The sequence below is a fragment of the Sapajus apella genome, unplaced genomic scaffold (assembly GCF_009761245.1).
Source record: "Sapajus apella isolate SASKATOON/1434 unplaced genomic scaffold, GSC_monkey_1.0 scaffold7, whole genome shotgun sequence".
Taxonomy (NCBI): Eukaryota; Metazoa; Chordata; class Mammalia; order Primates; family Cebidae; genus Sapajus; species Sapajus apella.
This window is the reverse complement of record NW_022436947.1, coordinates 12,901,065-12,914,899: the sequence shown is the minus strand read 5'-3', so window position 1 is coordinate 12,914,899 and position 13,835 is coordinate 12,901,065. Positions and strand designations below refer to the sequence as shown.

The following is a 13,835-nucleotide window of genomic DNA, read 5'->3' as shown; positions in this document are numbered from 1 at the left end:
AGTCCCATGTGACATATGCTAATCCAGGAAGGAATTATGGGAGGACAGAGGAGGGACACTGAACCAAGAGTCAGAGAATGGGCAAAGACTTCCTAAAGGAAGTGACATCAGCCAGAAACTTAAAGGATGAGGAGGAGTTAGGACCACAGCAGAGGTGGGACCATTCCAAGTAGAAAAAACAGAACAGCACGGAAAAAAAGTCCAGGGATGAAGAAGCATGGTGTGTGGGACTTGAGTGCACCTCGAAACAAGTGTGGGGCATAGTTAGGACCACTTTTTTTTTTTTTTTTTTTTTGAGACAGAGTCTCACTCTGTCACAGGCTAGAGTGCAGTGGCATGACCTTGGCTCACTGCAACCTCTGCCTCTCAGGTTCAAGAGATTCTCCCGCCTCCTAAGTAGCTGGGATTATAGGCATCCGCTACTATGCCTGGCTAATTTTTGTATTTAGGAGAGATGAGATTTCACTGTGTTGGCCAGACTGGTCTCGAACTCCTGACCTCAAGGGATCCACCCACCTCAGCCTCCCAAAGTGCTGGGACTACAGGCGTGAGCTACTGTGCCCAGCCCAGGACCACTTTTTTTAAGTCCCAAATTTAGCCAAAAATTTTCACTTGACAACTACTTACTGAGCTCCTCCATATGTAAAGACCCCTTGCTGTTGCATGCTGTGTGTGTAAGAACATCGGCACAATGGCTGGGCGCAGTGGCTCACGCCTGTAATCCCAGCACTTTGGGAAGCCAAGGTGGGAGGATAACTTGAGCCCAGGAGTTTAAGACCAGCCTGGACAACTTGGTGAAAGCCCATCTCTACTAAAAATATAAAAATTAGCTAGGCATAGTGGCACATGCCTGTAGTCCCAGCTACTTGGGAGGTAGAGGTGGGAGAATCACCTGAGTTTGGGAAGTTGAGGCTGTAGTGAGGTGAGATCATGCCACTGCACTCCATCCCTTGGTGAAGGGAGTGGGAACAAAAAAAGGAAAAGAAAAAAGAAAGAAAGAGCACCTGCACATCGTAACACTGTGAGCCATATGAGGCCCAAATCTTCCCTGATCTTGCCATACCTGGACACACCCTCTTAAGACTAGTTATTCCAGGCTAGCGCCCTTCCTGGACAGCAGGACTGGTTTGAATCTTGGTTGTCATGCGTCCTAACTACGGGCATGCTTTGGATTCCAGCAGCCCCATGAGAAAGCCTCAGCCTTAGGCAGGGCTTGTACTAAACCTGCAGCCACCGGATGTAGTGGGTCAGAGGTGAGGCGACGTAGCAGGGTGGTGCTGCACCCATTCTGGGTTTGAGAGGCCTGGAGATGTCGTCTCACTCCCATCAGAAACTTGAGTGTAGGGAAAGAGGTGGGAAATATGATGTTTTTTAGTTGAGGACTGGACACCAAAATTCTGACCACAGCTGAGGAGATAATTTAACTTAATCTATGTAAATCTTTGGGGCACAGATTGTGCAGGACAGAAGATTGGGGTGGTGTGGCTAGAAATCCACTCTCAACATAATGTCCACATGGTGGCATGACATCGAGGTATAACACCCCAAGCCAGAATTGACGCCTACCCCTGTCCCCACTTGGGGACCTTGAGTGACCAAATACAAAACACCAACCTCACCACCATCTTTACAAGTTGTTAGAAGTAAAATTCATCAGAATGGAAACTCCCCATCCCAAAGAGACACTGCTTCCAAGAAGCCTTTCAGCTGACCATTCAGCCCTTGACCTGCTTGTGACCGGAGCAAGACCTATTCCTTTCCCAGCTTTTGGGAAAGACTCAGTCACTTTGGCCCGCCCTGCCTAGCCCAGGTTGCTGACCTCATGGGTGAGGGTGGAGACCTAGCTGGAGAGGGACCTTTCACCTATTTCCCTGTTGCACTCATAGGTCCTTACAGGATGCAGGAAGGCACCTGTGCGCGGCAGTCAGACCGTCACATGAAGACTCCTTTTGAGCCTTGGGGAACCTGGACTGGGCTCTACCATCCTAAGGGGGTTTACAGTTCTGTTCAGTGGTGGGGGTGCCTGGCACTCCTCCTCAGGGAGCATTGGACCGCCCAGCAGCAGGTCGTGATGTGGCCACCCTCACCAAGAGGGAGTGGCTGCCACTGTCAGTTCTGGGAACATCCCTTTTGGAGGCCCCTCCACTCGGAGAACAATCTACGAGACCCCAAAGGTACCCACAGACTCTCCAGCTAGGACCTGAGTGTGGCTTCTGAGATGACGCAGAGACTGTCCCTGGCTATGGGACGAGGCATAATTGGTGGCCCCAAATCACAATCCCTGGCAATGGAGCCCTCCCGCCCCCGCTTCTGCCCCTGCAGATTCTGGTTACCGTGTCCACCCAGCCTCTCCCTGCCTCAATATCTCAGTTGCAGGGTAAAGGTGAGGACAGACCCCTCCCGTTATGGGTGACCCAGGACGGTCTCCGGCTGAGTCAGCCCTGCCACCGGGAGAGCACTGCTCCAGCCAGTGGTGGGACTGGCCGGCTCACTTCCTCCCGACCTGGGAGGTCCCGCTACTCTGGAGGCTGCCCTGAACTGCTCCTCGACCCCTGCAGGTCAGGGCGCCTGCTGAGATCTCCCCCTTTTCCTGGGACAAACAGTGTTATCGCGGCATTGCATTACTTCCCTGGCTCGTACTTTGCTAGTAAAGCAATTACTTACTGCTAAAAGGAAGGACTCTTCCCCAGGAGGGCCCCCTTCCACTCTCAAGAGGCAGGAGGCAAGGGTATATACACACACAGAAAGCGGAATGAGAGGCAGTAGGAGAAACAGTTAAAAGCACAGATTCTAGCATCCTAACTTGGACTTGTCCCAATTCTGCTGTTTTTGGGGGCTCTGTTGTTCTAGGTGAGTTCTTTTCCACAAAGGCCAGTTTCCTCATTTGTAAAATGGCCAATAATTATGATGGCACTTTTTTAAAGGATTACTATGAAAATTAAATGAGATAAAACATGGAATGTTCTTAAGTGGTGCCTGGCACAGGATAGGAGCTCAGTGCATGGCTTTAAAATGTGCCTTTCAGGACAACACTTAATCCCGACGGGTGGGAATTTCACACAAAGTAGAAAGTGTGTTTGGGCAGGCAGGTTTTGTATTGCTGCCCACGCTGTACTGAATAGACTAGACTGTGCTTCCTGCCCCCATTTCTGTTTCTCTTCTGGATAAAACAGTCTTAATTAGAGACAAGCTGGGAACTAGGATGCAAATAGCATTTCCTAAAACTCCTAAATGTGCCTCAATCAATCCCTGTCTGTCCACACACAGGAGGCTGCATCTTGGTCCCCTGGAGCCACAGGCCAGGAGCCAACCTGGTGTCTCTTTGTTCCCTTTACATAATAAAAATCAAAGTCTATTGATCTTTTCTAATCATAGACTATAGATTCTTTCCTTCCTCTTTGTCCTTGTTGCCCTTGCCCGAACTAGAGTCAAATTCTGGAGGCACCGAAAATCTCCGTGGAGGCAGAAAAGATGAATAAGAGCTTCACAGACAAAGAAAGGGTCATTTCAAGTTTTGAGAACAGTACATGCAAGGCTCAGAGACTTCCCATGACACGGTACTCCATGGAACAAAATGTGGCTCTGTATATAGGAATGGAGGCCCAAGCAGAACCACATGGCATGATAGCTGGGCACACAAACACACGGCTACACTGCCTGGCTTTGAATTCCAGCTCCATCATTAATTAGCAAGTTACTTAATTTCCGTGTGTCTCATTCCTCATCTGTAAAATAGGATCATAATAGTGCCTCTAAGGATTTTTGGGAGGATTCAATGCACTGATAGATGGAGAGAACTTAGTATAGTGCTGGGGCATAGTAAGTACCCCATAGATATTACTGTTCCCAATTTCTATGTAAGTGCTGGAGCAGCCCACCCTTCACCTTTCAACTTCAAGTCCACCCTGAACAGGAAGCAGCCTTTAATTAATCTGAAATGGCTGTCAAACATCACCCCAATGTACTCACCCACTCTCATTTGTCAGTATCAATGTTTTGTTTGGCTTTGTGTTTTGTGTGTGTGTGTCTCACTCCTGTCACCCAGGCTGGAGGACAGTGGCACAATCATGGCTCACTGCAGCCTGGACTTCCCAGGCTCAGGTGATTCTCCCACCTCAGCCTTTCAGCCTCCTGAGTAGCTAGGACTACAGGTGCGCACCACCATGCCTGGCTAATTTTTTTTTTTTTTGTAGAGACGGGGTTTTGCCTTTGCCATGTTGCCCAGGCTGGTCTCAAAGTCCTAGGCTCAAGCAATGTGCCCGCCTCGGCCTCCCAAAGTGCTGGAATTACAGGCGTAGAATAAATGTTTTAACAAACTTACTCTCCAGCTCTGGGTTGGGGATTGGTCACATCAACAGAGAAGGAAGCTTACTGCAGAAATTAGGGAGTTGTCTTGTGACACAATGACTCAGTTAAGCATTCAACATTCACTCAGCAAATATTTACTTATTTATTTATTTTTTTAAACCAGAACATTTATCGCATGACTAATCATTGAAATTCTTAAGATAAACTGGATGCCGCAACAGCTGCCCTCTTGGGTTGAGTTGTTCCTTCACGGCATCTGTGCCTGAATCTGCAATATACAATTTTTAGGTGTCTCATTCACCCAGACCCAGAGGTATTTCATCTTCTCTCCTTGGCACTCCAGTTATACTTCCTCTTGCATTTGGCAGGGTAGCCACATTTGCCACAGTCATCTTCTGAAGGTGGCAGGCCTTAGAGCCACAGCGGTGGCACAACAGGGGTGTCTTATTGTGATGCTTTCCAAACAGTAACGTTCCCTTCATCATCTCACTTCTGCAGCTGAGACCAAAGAGACTGGAATAGAAGGCACTTCCATTATATCTGGTCAGAAATATTTACTGAACACTTACTATGTGTCAGACACCATGTTCCTCATGGCTTCCCCTAAGGCTCCAAGTAGAATTAGGCATGAAGATGATTGACTAAAAGGTCTCTGAAAAGCTAACCTTTGTTTCTAACATCGCTCCTTCTGGCCACTTGCAAGATTTTGCACTGATTACTCATCTTCAAACCCCTTGTATTAGTCTGTTCTCATGCCGCTATAAAGAACTGCCGGAGACTGGGTAATTTATAAATGAAGGAGGTTTAACTGGCTCACAGTTCCTCATGGCTGGAGAGGCCTCAGGAAACTTACAATCATGGTGGAAAGGGAAGCAAACACATCCTTCTTCACATGGTGGCAGCAAGAAGTAGTGCAGGGCAAAGGGTCCAAGAAGCCCCTAACAAAACCATCAGATCTCATGAGAACTCACTATCTAGAGAATAGCAGCATGGGAGTAACCGCCCCATGCTTCAATTACCTCCCACCAGGTGCCTCCTAAGACACATGGGAATTATGGGAAGTACAATTCAAGATGACATTTGGGTGGGGATACAGCCACACCATATAATCCCTCTTAAAAATAATGCATTCTATCTAGGCTGCTGTAGCAGTTCACACCTGTAATCCCAGTGCTTTGAGAGGCTGAGATGTGAGGAACACTTGAGGCTAGGAGTTTGAGACCAGCCTGGGCAACCAAGTGAGACCCTATCTCTATAAACAAACAAAACAATTAATTAGCTGGGCACAGTGGTGTGTACCTGTAGTTCCAGCTACTTGGGGTGGGGCAAGGTACTGACTCCGGAGGATCACTTGAGCCCAGGAGGTTGAGACTGCAGCAAGCTATGATTGTACCACTGTACTCCAACCTGGGCAACAGAGAGAGACCTTGTCTCTAAAACTAAATACATGCATACATACATAACATACATACATACAGCTGGGTGCAGTGACTCACACCTGTAACCCCAGCACTTTGGGAGGTCAAGGCAGGAGGATTACTTGAGCTCAGAAGTTCAAGACCAGACTGGACAACATTGAGACCCCATCTCCATAAATAAAAAATTTTAAAAATAGGTCAAGGTTCTAATTTAACCAAAGAGGTCATACATCAATTATCTAACAGAATAGGAATTCCATTATCTGATTAACTCATCTTCTGTCTACAGCCATACCACCCTGAACTCCTGATCTTGTCTGATTAACTCATCTTCCAGAGCACATGGATCTGTAAGGGGCTCCAGTGGGGCTGAGACAGAATCTCGCTCATCATCCAGGCTGGAGTGCAGTGGTGTGAGCTTGGCTCAGTATAGCTTCTGCCTCCTAGGTTCAAGCGATTCTCCTGCCTTAGCCTCCCGAGTAGCTGGGATTACAAGTGCCTGTGACCACGCCTGGCTATAATTGGGTGAAGGATTTGAATAGACATTTCTCCAAAGGAAGCTTACAAATAGCCAATATGCAGATAAAAAGATGTTCACCATCATTAGTCATTAGGGAAATACAAATAGAATCCACAGTGAGATACTACTTAACAACCAGAAGGTTGGCTAAAATAAAAAAAAAAGTAAAGACAAAAACAAGTGTTGATAGGATGTGGGGAAACTGGAAACTTCATATATTGCTGGTAGAATTATAGAATGATGCAGCCACTTTGGAAAATAGTTTGGCAATTCCTCAAAATACTAAACATAGAGATACCATATAACCCAGCAATTCTACTCCTAGTTGTAAACCCAAGAGAATTGAAAACATATATCTATACAAAACTTCTATACAAATATTCCTATCAGACTTATTCATAATAGCTAGGGTGGAAACTACCCACATGTCCATCAATTGATGAATGAGTAAACAAAATGTGGTATATCTATACAACAGAATATTACTTGGACATGAATGAAATTCTGATACAAGCTACAACATGCATGAAATGAGAACACTGTGCAAGTTGGAAGAAAGGGAGGCAGGAAAATAGCAGAGTAAGCTGGGGGCGAAGGGGACCCATGGATGCAGGCTAGCTTAAGCAGTAGCAAAAGCAAAACATGCAAAATAGCAGAAATAGAACATACGAAATAAGGGAGTAAGCAGAGAGTTGAAACATGCAAGATAAGAAAAGTGAGAAAGACTCGCAGTAGCAATTTGGTCACAAAAAATAAAAATAAAGATGAGCAATTTGGTCAGAAGAGATAAAGTAAGATTGAGCAAGTGGAAAAAAGCATATAAAAGGCCATGAAATGTAACAAAGTGGGGCTGATACCACTTGCGGTTCAGCCCGCCCTCCCCTCTCCAGGAGTGTTACCATGCAAACTTTTGCTGCTTTGCTATGCTATCTGTGTGTGTCACGTCCAGTTCTTTGTTTGGGACACCAAGAGCCTGCAACCGCACAGTACCATCCATTAACAAAACCAGACACAAAAGGTTATATATTACTCATTTACATGAAATGTCCAGAATAGTATTCCTTTATATGCAATCTAAAAATAGGCCAGTTGAATGGCTCATGCCTGTAATCCCATCACTTTGAGAGGCCAAGGCAGGAGGACCACTTGAGCTCAGGGGTTTGAGACCAGCCTGGACAACATAACAAGATCCAGTCTCCACAAAAATAAAAAATAAAAAAATGAGCTGGGTGTGGGGTGGTGCATGCTTGTAGTCCCAACTACTTAGAGGCTGAGGTGGGAGGATCCCTTAAGCTGTGGAGTTCAAGTTTGCAGTGAGCTATGATGGCGCCACTGCACTCCAGCCTAGGTGACAGGGCAAGACCTCATCTCAAAAAAGAGTTGTTGGGGCCGGGTGCGGTGGCTCATGCCTGTAATCCCAGCACACAGGGAGGCCGAGGCAGGAGGATCACCTGAGATCGGGAGTTTGAGACCAGCCTGACCAACATGGAGAAACCCTATCTCTAAAAAAAAAAAAAAAAAAAATTAAATTAAAAAAAATATATATAAAGAGTTGTTGATGTGTCTTACTGAGGAAAAGAGTAAAAATTAAATAAATAAATAAATAAATAAAGAGTTGTTGGTGTGAGAAGAGTAGAAATTTGTGCCTTCGGGGAACCCAGGAGTGTTAGCTGTACCCCAAATTACCCCCTGGGTAATACTGCTGAGGGCGCTGCTCTTCTCAAAGCCTTGTTTCTTCTAGTCCCTTGCACCTCTGCTCCCAGCTCATCCTGGTCTGCTCTCAGATATCTTCCACTCCTAGAAGTCCAGAGGACACCCACTCTTACCACTCTTGTGGTAGCTAGTGTCCTAAAGCACTATCCACGTGCCTTGTTCCCATCCGTTCCCCATAATCCAATACAGCCTTCTGGTATCCTAAAAAGAGTTAGTCTGACATATCCCCAGCAAATGTGTAGATGGTGTCAACTCATGTCGGAATTCCTTCCCTTCCCTATTTTACAAACCACTACGCTCCATCTGTATTTGTTTCCTAGGGCTGTGGTAATAAAGTATCACAAACTAGGTGATTCAAAACAGTATAAATTTATTCTCTCACAGTTCTGGAGGCTAGAAGTCTGAAATCAGGGCATTGGAGGGCAACACTGCCAACTAGGGGAAGATCCTTCCTTGTTTTTTTCCAGCTTCTGGCAGCCCCACACATTCCTTGGTTCACGGCACCCTAACTAATCTCTCTGCCTCTGGCATCACATGGCCATCTGCCCTCTGTCTAGCTGTGTCCAAATTTTCCTCTTCTTATAAGGACACCAGTCACATTGGATTAGGGCCCACCTTAATCCAGTGCCCCTCATTCCATCTCCTCATTTGCAAATAAAGAGAATACTATTTGGATTGTGTGTGCATGGAACATAGGAAAATGGCCGCTGTCAAACAGTGTTCCTAGGAAGGCTATTTCACAGTATGGAACAAGAGCCTAAACAGGTGTGGGGGCTGCGTGCAGTGGCTCATGCTTGTAATCTCAGCACTTTGGGAGGCTGAGGCAAGAAGATGGCTTGAGCCCAGGAGTTCAAGACCAGTCTGGGCAACAGGGTGAGCCCCCGTCTCTACAAAATATAAAAATAAAAAAAACCAAAAAGTACCAGGAGTAGTGGTGTGTGCCTGTGGCACCAGCTATTTGAGAGGCTAAGATGGGAAGATGGCTTGAGCCCAGAAGGTCGAAACTGCAGCAAGCCGTGATGGCACCACTGCACTCCAGCCTGGGTGATAGAGCGAGATCCTGTCTCAAAACCAAAACAAAACAAAAAAAACAAACACATGCCTTCTGGTTTTTACTCACAGGTATTAATCTTAAGGAAATAATTAGGCAAGCTCACAAAAATGTAAGTATAAAGATATTCATGGCAGCTTTGCTTAAAACAGTTACTCACAGGTATTAATCTTAAGGAAATAATTGGGCAAGCGTAAAAATGTAAGTGTGCATATTCATTGCAGCTTTGCTTAAACAGTAAAAAGCAACACAAACATTCTAAATGAATTCAAAGGAGAATTTATTTGCTCTTAAAGAGGTTGAAACGCAACTGAATTCTTTACTTTTATCTCTGTTTCCTTCTCTTAGAACCACAACACTCTTGCAGATATTAAAATGGTGTCCTTTTATGAAACAATTAGAAACTTGAAGAGTGTTTGATATTCGGAATCACTGTTGATATTTTAGCTGCGTAATAATGTTTTAGCTTTGTTAAAAATGTGTAAACTTTTATTTTTTTATTGTAGTCTTTTTTTTTTTTTTTTTGAGACAGAGTCTTGTTCTGTCATCCAGGCTAGAAGGCAGTGGCGTGATCTCAGCTCACTGCAACCTCCGCCTCCTGGGTTCAGGCAATTCTCCTGCCTCAGCCTCCTGAGTAGCTGGGCTTAATAGCATGCACCACCACACTTGGCTAATTTGTTTGTATTTTTAGTAGAAACAGGGTTTCACCATGTTGGTCAGGCTGGTCTTGAACTCCTGACCTCGTGATCCGCCCACCTCAGCCTCCCAAAGTGCTGGTATTACAGGCGTGAGCCACCACTCCTGGCCATATTTTATTATTTTTTTTCTGAGATAAGGTCTCTTTGTGTCACTCAGGCTGGAGTGCAGTGGTGCAATCACAGCTCACTGCAGCCTCAACCTCCCTGGCTCAAGCTATTCTCCTGCCTCAGCCTCCTGAGTAGGTGGGACTACAGGTACCTGCCACCAGGCCCAGATAATTTTTTAATTTTTTTTTTGTAGAAATGAGGTCTTCCAATGTTGCCTGGACTGTTCTCGAATTCCTGGGCTCAAGTGATCCTCCCATCTTGGCCTCCCAAAGTGCTGGGATTACAGGCATGAGCCACTGCAAGTGGCCTTCAGTGTTCAGATTTTACAGATATGTACCAGATATTTGCAGGTGAACTGAGAGGTTTATAGGATGTACTTCAAATAATATAGGAGCAGGGAGAATGCATGGGTGTGTGAATGGAGCAGGATTGGCCATGGGTTAAGGGTTGCTGGGGGCTGAGGATTGGATACATGGAGGCTATTCTGCTCATCTGTCTACTTCTGTGTGGGATCTAAATTCTCTATAATAAAAAGTTAAACAAAGTATCTAATTGAATTCTGTTTATATTGAATCTTCTAGGTATCAAAACTTCATAGATGGTTCTAATTGATACTTCTCCATTATGTGATTTCTTAAACTGTCTGCTTCTCTAACTTAATTGTTTTCCACATTGAAATAATTATCAAAATATCTGGACGTCTGACAGTCTTCTACATATAGAAGAGATTATTAAGACTCAATAATTTTCTAAATATGTATTATTGTACTCTTTAGTGGAGAAAGAATTAAGTCAAATTTTTGCCTTCAGGTCAGGCGAGGTGGCTTATGCCTGTAATCCCAGCACTTCGGGAGACTGAGGCAGATGGACTGTTTGAGGTCAGGAGTTTGAGACCAGCCTGGCCAACATGGTGAAACCCCATCTCTACTAAAAATACAAAAATTAGCCAGGTGTGGTGGTAGGCGCCTGTAATCCCAGCTACTCAGGAGGCTGAGGCAGGAGAATTACTTGAACCCGAGAGGCGGAGGTTGCAGTGAGCCGAGATTGTGCCACTGCACTCCAGCCTGGGGGACAAGAGTGAGACTTCATCTCAAAACAAATAAATAAATAAATAAAAATAAAATAAATAAATAAATGGAAGTTAATTAGTAAGTGTTTATATGTCAATTTTGTGTGACTTTTACTAATTTTAGTGAGTTATTGTAACTGTATATATTATATAGTACACTTTTATTAAATTTTTTTTTTAGATGGAGTTTCACTTTTGTTGACCAGGCTGGAGTAGTACAATGGTGCGGTCTTGGCTCATTGCAACCTCTGCCTCCTGGGTTCAAGTGATTCTCCTGCCTCAGCCTCCTGAGTAGCTCGGATTACAGGTGACCATCACCACACCTGGCTAATTTTTATATTTGTAGTAGAGATGGAGTTTTTACCATGGTGGCCAGGCTGGTCTCAAGCTCTTGACCTCAGGTGATCTGCCCAGCTCAGCCTCCCAAAGTGCTGAGATTACAGACATGAGCCACCATGCCCAGCTATTTTTATTAATTTTTAACTTTTATTATACATGAGTCATATATAAATTTAAGTGATCTGAGTTATAAGGACCAGAGCCTTATCATCTAAGGATGTGATGATACTATCAAGCTTCCAGATCTATCAGTTAAATAATTAAGGGTAGGAGGGAAGAAGTGTACTAAAGACAAGTAGTTCAGTCTCCAAACTCCCTTGCCCAGTGGTTTTTCATAGTTGACATTTAATAAATAGTTGTTGAATAGATGACTGTGAAAAAGAAGAAAATGGTCATAAACAAAATTGAAAGCAAATAGGCCAGGTATTGTGGCTCATGCCTATAATCTCAGCACTTTGGGTGGCCTAGGCAGAAGGATTGCTTGAACCCAGGAGTTCAAGACCAGTCTAAGTAACAGAGTGAGACCCCGTCTCTACTACTAAAAAATAAAAATTATTAAAAAAAATTAAAGCAAATAGGCAGGGAAGTACTTTCATAAGTACAATACAAAGGCCTCAATTTCTTAATACATCAAGAACTTGGGAAATTAATAACAAAAACATGAAATCTTCAACAGAAAAATGACAATGCTAAATAAATGCAGAATAAATGAAAGAATAAGTTGGGGCTACTAGAGAGATGCCTTCCTTTAATTTAACATGTTAATTTTTGTAAAGGGCTTTCCAGTAAAGACCCAAAAGCCTGCTAGACAAATTCTCAAAGAGCTGTAACACTAACACACTAATTTTGCAAGAGTGCATCGGGGACCATATGGAGGCAAGGGGACCTCAGGTATGTGAAAGGGGACTTAAAAAATGCAAAGAGCTCAGCTGCAGAGCTGGCTTAAGCCTTTTTCAGATTAGCAGGAGGACAGGAAAGGAATTGCTGCATGGCCTGGCAGCCATGCAGCTGCCAGGTCAGCTGACATCAAATGTCCCAAGTTGGGGAAAGTAGACAGAAAAATCAGGAAGTATACACTGGTGAGCTCCCTGCTTTGGAAGCAGGAATGTGGCTTTACTGGGAAGCTACCATTTGAGGAGGAAATCCTTATCTACAGGTAGACAGCAGTCTCCTAACAGCAGAGTGGGGAGAGAGCTGGAGGAGGAAGAGGAGGACAAGGGAAAGGGCCTACCTGGAGTAAGGTCAGCTCTCTGTTCTTCCCTGATGGGTGGGTCACAGTGGCCCAGCCTCAGGGGCAGGGTTAGAGGAAACCTGGGCTCTGATGACAACGGCAACTTCTCAGTCCTGTCTGGTGCATAAAAATACCTTTTCCTTGGTCAGCCAGGTAATGCAACTCTGGGGCTTAGCCAACTGCAGCCTGGTTACTGAGCTTGGTTACTGGCCTTTGCCCTGTCTCCAGATCTTGGAATGACTTTGGCTTTACACACTTCCCTCTAGAGGCCTCATAAGTGAAGCCTCATCCTCAGGAGACAAGGGTGACTTTTCATAGTGCACCCCCTTTGTGGGAAGGGTATACTGACCTTTGGGAGTGCATGAAGGGCACTTCCCTCCTTTCTTGGCTTGGAAAAAGTAGCAAAGCTCAGCCAGCCCATGTCAACTGTTTCCTGAGTAATTCAATAAGCCAACCAAAGAACCTGAACTTCCTGCAGTGATGAGGCCAACACACAGTCTCAGGTATACAAAACCACCAAGAGTCACATGCCCCTTGACTCAGATACCTACCCCAGGAGGCTGCAAAAGCCACAGTCCCAGGCCCACGGGGTACCAGGAGTCACATGGACAATGAAAACATCAACAAGCCTGAGGCCACTAACAGGTGCAAAGGTTCCTAGTATATATACATTTGCCTAATATATACACATCTGTCCTCATTTACGCACTCAGAGCCCCCTGGGCAGTACACATCCCATGATGTACTGAGCTCCTTATTTTGGGTAGAACCCGCTTTTTGAGCTAGTCCCCAGGCTGCTCATTTTCCTTGCTATGAGATTCTCCAAATCCCTCTATTCCTTCTCCCTGATTTCTCTCTGTTGTGCAGATAGAAGTGGCAAGGGACAATGGTGATATTATTGCAGAAGACTGAGGAAAAGAATCTACAAAGCATTTAGTTATAGAATCTAATTGGCTAGACCTAATGGAGCTCAGTCAGCTTGCTTTCACAACAAGCAAGGATCGTGAGGCTGGAGAAGCGAAGAAGTTTGCCCAAGGCCCCAGGCTGTGCAGTGGTTGAGTCTGAATCTGATGATACAGGTGAGATGGGTTCAGTTTAGCTAGAAAGTTTAGTGAATCTGATGATACAGGTGAGATGGGTTCAGTTTAGCTAGAAAGTTTAGTTAGCTCGGGGGTAGGGTTGGGGTTGGTTTACTGATTTTTTTTGAAACAGAGTCATTCTGCCGCCCAGGCTGGAGTTCAGCGGCGCAATCTCAGCTCACTGCAACCTATGCCTCCTGGGTTCAAGCAATTATCCTGCCTCAGCCTCCCAAGTATCTGGAACTATAGGAGTGTACCACCACACCCAGCTAATTTTTGTATTTTTTTTTTTTTTTTTTTT

At 44.9% G+C, this 13,835-nt stretch overlaps 1 long non-coding RNA gene and 1 other non-coding gene across 2 annotated transcripts in view; both read right to left on the bottom strand.

Moving 5' to 3' along the window:
• Positions 1-4,431: 4,431 nt before the first annotated feature.
• The window catches only part of LOC116550210, a 19,483-nt gene continuing 10,079 nt past the window's right edge, over positions 4,432-13,835 (bottom strand). The window contains exon 2 of the long non-coding RNA XR_004268274.1: positions 4,432-4,821. This is a non-coding gene — a long non-coding RNA (uncharacterized LOC116550210). The remainder of the gene's footprint in view (positions 4,822-13,835) is intronic.
• Positions 11,998-12,059, bottom strand: LOC116550461. The gene has a single exon (XR_004268428.1). It is a non-coding gene; the product is annotated as a U7 small nuclear RNA (small nuclear RNA).